The sequence below is a fragment of the Bactrocera neohumeralis genome, unplaced genomic scaffold (genome assembly GCF_024586455.1).
Source record: "Bactrocera neohumeralis isolate Rockhampton unplaced genomic scaffold, APGP_CSIRO_Bneo_wtdbg2-racon-allhic-juicebox.fasta_v2 cluster09, whole genome shotgun sequence".
NCBI classification, from domain to species: Eukaryota; Metazoa; Arthropoda; class Insecta; order Diptera; family Tephritidae; genus Bactrocera; species Bactrocera neohumeralis.
The window spans coordinates 7166566-7172045 of NW_026089622.1; positions in this window are offsets into that span (position 1 = coordinate 7166566).

A 5480-nucleotide genomic window follows, 5' to 3' on the forward strand; every position below is an offset into this window, starting at 1 on the left:
AACCAACCAACCATATGTCAGGCTTGTTTTAGTCTGTATCTGTGTCAAATTTATTGATAAAATCAGATTTTGTACTAAACTTTGGTACTTGTTGCCTAGTCTTTAGAAGTTTTCGAATGTCAAGAATAGATTCTTAATCGACTTCAACTACTGAAGATCGATTCCGAAAAATCGATTATTTTACGAGAAAACTCGATTTTCGAGTATAATCGGAATCGAGTTTACCATCCCTACTGGTAGCCATCGTCACATCAACCCCCACCAAAACCCAGAAGACACCTATAAAACAATAACAACAATTATTATTTTCTTATTGTACTTTATTATTTTTATTGTCTCATCAAATTTAAATATTGTACTTTATTATTTTTATTGACTCATCAAATTACTTTTACTTATTTACCTTCATGTAAATCAAATTTAAATATTGTACTTTATTATTTTTACTGACTCATCAAATTTAAAACATTGCAACAATTGTAATTGATACTTACTTCCTGTTTACCAACTTTTATACAATTATTATTGTTTTAATTTTTACTTGACTCATCAAATTTCTTTTTCGTATTTACCTTCATGTAAAGTTAATTTTAAAATAAATTTCATTATTGGTGTAACCTTCAAAGCGATAAGGTGTTTTATTTAACGAAGGAACATAGAAACATAACAGGCGCAGTCGAAAGGCCAACGGTTCGAGTCGAAGCTAAGAGTGCTAACGAAATAAAACTTTGTGAATCCTTGGACCACATAAGGGGCCGCCTGTTCTAAATCCGAGGGAATATCGGACGGAAAACAAATACCAAGAGCACATTGGTATAAGGCCACAAGGAGATAAGTGAACCGTTGAAAAAAGGACCTACACCCCTCATGCATACCATTCTCATAGGGGCTCTGTAAGTAAATGAGCGGTTATTGAATTACATATATATATAAAATAAAAATAAAAAAAATAAAACAAAAAAAAACAAAAAATTGAAGAAAAGTTAACATATGTGCATAAATATATTGCGAAAGTAGATGAAATTAGAAAATTTGGAATGAGAATATATTAATTCAAAAGAAAGATTGGAAAGATCAAAACAAAAAAAAAAAAAATTAAAAAAAAAAAAAAAAAAAAATCGAAGAAAAGTTAATATATGTACATTGCGGAAGTAGATGAAATTAGAAAAATTAATTTAATAAAAATATATTAATTCAAAAGAAAGATTGCAAAGACCAAAAAAAAAAAAAAAAACCAATAGTTAACATACTCGTATGTAGATAAAGTGAAAGTTGTGAAAAGAGATGAAATAAGAAAAATTATATAAATATATTAATTCAAAAGAAAGATAAGAAGGATCATAAAAAAAATAATATGTATATATATACAATCTTTACAATTTAAACATACATTACCAAAATCAATAAAACTAAAAAGGAAAAGGAAGAAGTGGAAAAGTAGAAAAAGTTTAATAAAAAATTAATTACATATTATTTTTGTGTAGGCATTATTTGATTCCAAATTCCTATCAATCGGAACCAAATTATCTTACGTAAATAAAACAAATTATTTTTGATGAGTAGTAAATCTAGATATTTTCCATATCCTAAAAGTTTTAAGATTTTTAAGTCAAGAAGCCTACCCGTTATATCCGAGGACAGTACATTAAATTTTAATATGCTTTCAAATACAGAAGTTCCAAGTATATCAGGGACTCAAACGACAACTAATAGTAACAACATGAATAATATCGACATTTTTAACTCACTTAGAATTCCAGATGCAATCAAGGACCTACCCAAATTTGATGGTAATCCAAGATTGCTCCACGAATTCATTAGTAATGTGGAAGAAATACTCCTTCACATTAGTGGAGCAGATAACACTCCTCATGGACTAATCCTCTTGAGGGCCATAAGAAATAAAATAGATGGTCAAGCCAACGAAGTCTTAAACATGTATGGCACATCCCTCAATTGGGATGAGATCAGAGGAAACTTGATATCGCATTATTCAGATAAAAGGACAGAAACATCCCTAATTAGAGATCTTCATTGTTTAAAACAATACGGCAAACCGATCGAAAAATATTACAGCGAAATAATGGAAATCCAATCAGCCTTGTCTAATAATTTATCTATCCATGAGTCCGACACTAATGTAATTAATGCAAAGAGAAATCTATTTTCTGAAATGTGCCTTAACTCATTTTTGTCGGGTTTACGGGAACCTATGGGATCTACGATTAGAGCAATGAGACCAGAATCATTGCCGATTGCCCTTGACTACTGCATCAGAGAACAGAATATTCATTATATTAGGTCCAATTTGAATAAACCCAAATATCCTCAATGGAGACCAAATTACCAATATAATCCATATCCTAAATATCCACAAAATTTTGTAAATAATGCACCAAGACAAGAAAATTATTACCAACCTAAAAGATATTCTAATTTTTCAACCAGACCTTACTATGTTAATAACAATAATTTTGAGCCAAATTCAAACAATCAGAATCGTAATTTGTTACTCCAAAATTCCCAAGTACATCGCGAGAATTTTTCAAATTTTAAACCCAGCCAACGCTTCGATAATTTTTCGAGACAAACAAATTGGAGGCAATCACAGCCTCCACCAGAACCTATGGATACCGGTAGTGGATTTTCAAAATTTGAAAGGGGCACAAATAAATTTAAAACTAGCCCAAGCACTCAAAGCACTCAATTTAGTAGGATAACAAATAGGAATGAAATGAATAATATTAACGAATTTAGAAGTCTTCGAAATGAAAGCTCTGTCCCATGTCTTGACCACGCTAACAAGATAAACCTGGACCAATATGAAAATTACAATATTGACGATAATCAGGATTTTTTACAGTTAGCCTCAAGAAACAAACAGGATATATAGACTGCAATAAACATGGTAGTATTTTACCCTATATCAGTATAAGCTCTCCATTTGGCAGACAATTAAGATTCCTAATAGATACCGGAGCTTCTTCTTCATTTATAAACCCGGAATTTATAAATCCCTTAGATATCAAGAAATGTATTCCAATAACTATATCTACCATCTTACATAAATATATAATTGACAAGCAAGTGACATTACCTATTTTCAAAGAAATTAGGAAAACAGGAACTCTTACATTCTTAGTTTTTAAATTCCATGATTATTTTGACGGACTGTTAGGCTTAGATTTTCTGACAAAAATTAAAGCTAAAATTGATCTTGAAAATAAAATACTAATTACAAATAATATTACAATACCTCTTAAAATGAAACCAAATTTTTCCTCTGATAAATTCACAATAGAGGCAAATTCGAAACAAATCGTAAAACTGCCAGTTGATTCTAAGGAAGGAGATATTATGATAAATACAATAACTTTGGACAACGGCTTAATTATTTCTCCAGGCATATATTTTGCGAAAGACTGGTTTAGTACAATAGAAGTAGTTAACCCCACGGGGAATGACCAAACAATTTTCTTAGAGCAACCCCTGAAAACGAGTCCGTATGATTCAGAAAACTTCGTCGAACTTAATAACTTTAATATGCATTGCAAATCAAACAATGAAAGAATTGCAAATTTATCTGACTTACTCCGAATGGAACATCTGAATGGCGAAGAAAAGCATAAACTTTTGAAACTATGTACTAAATATAGTGATATCTTTTATAGAGAGGATGAAAAGTTGACGTTTGCAAATGAAATAAAACACAGAATTAGGACGACGGACGATATTCCTATCCATACTAGGTCTTACAGGTATCCTTTCGTTCACAAAGAGGAAGTTCGAAGACAGATATCAGAGATGTTGGAGCAAGGGATTATTAAACCGAGCTTTTCCCCATGGAGCTCTCCAGTATGGATTGTTCCAAAAAAAGAAGGACGCATCGGGGAAAACGAAATGGAGACTGGTCATTGACTATAGGAAGTTGAACGAGAAAACCATCTCGGACAGGTACCCACTCCCGAACATATCTGAGATCTTGGACAAACTGGGCAAATGCCTTTACTTTTCGACTTTGGACTTAGCAAGCGGCTTCCATCAAATTGAAATGGATCCACGGGACATATCAAAAACAGCCTTTACTGTGGAAGGGGGTCACTACGAATACGTGAGAATGCCTTTTGGCTTAAAAAACGCACCCTCAACTTTCCAGAGGGTCATGGATAATGTCCTAAATGATTTAGTTGGAAAAATCTGTCTAGTGTATTTAGATGACATTATTATATTTTCGACGTCCCTCTAAGAAGATATTGAGAATCTAGAAAAAGTCTTTCTAAAGTTAAGATGTTCAAATTTTAAGGTCCAGATGGACAAATCAGAGTTTATGCGAAAAGAAATTGCTTTTTTAGGACATGTAGTCACGACGGAAGGCATAAAACCGGATCCGACAAAAATAGAAGCTATCCAGAAATTTCCAATACCACGAACTAATCGTGAAATAAAATCGTTCATAGGCCTACTTAGTTATTATAGGAAGTTTATCCCGAACCTGGCAAGACTTGCAAAACCAATGACAGAATGCTTAAAAAAGGGCAGAAGCATAACACTAAACGCCAGATACCTAGAAGCTTTCGAAACATGCAAGAACATTTTAATGAACGATCCAATACTGCAATACCCTGATTTCACAAAGCCATTTTTACTCACAACAGACGCAAGTAACATTGCGCTTGGTGCAGTCCTTTCTCAAGGTCACATAGGTAGTGACAAACCTATTTGCTACGCAAGTAGGACTCTTTCTGAGAGTGAGATTAACTATTCCACTATTGAGAAAGAGCTTTTAGCTATAGTGTGGGCAACCAAATATTTCCGCCCATATCTCTTCGGTCGTAAATTTAAAATAATTACTGACCACAGACCACTTACATGGCTAATGAGTCTCAAGGAGCCCAATTCGAAATTGGTGAGATGGCGCCTGAAGTTGGAAGAGTATGACTACGAGATCGTATACAAAAAAGGAAAATTGAACAGTAACGCAGATGCATTGAGCAGGATAAAATTAGACCATGATAAAACCGCTGATATAAATTTGTGTGATTCGGAAGAACTGTCTACAATACATTCATGTAAAGAAAATGTGAATGATGGCATACCAATCTCAGAAAAACCTTTAAATGAATTCAACTTGCAACTTTTATTAGAAAGATCTGACAAAAAACCCAGTATGACTGTTGAAACCATCTTTAGAAACAAACAACGTAGAACTATAAGAGAAAAAGAATTTTCTCAAGACACAATAGTTCAGATTTTCAAAAAATTTATACCCTCAGGTAAACTAACTGCCATTTTCTCCGATGAACCAACCTTCAGAACTATTCAACTGATATACTCAAAATACTTTTCAAATGGAAAACAATTTCGTATTGTCCGATGCACTAAAATCCTATCAGATGTAACTGACAATGATAAGCAAGTTGAACTAATTCGTACCTGTCATGAAAATAGGAACCATAGAGGAATTACCGAAATTTATGAAT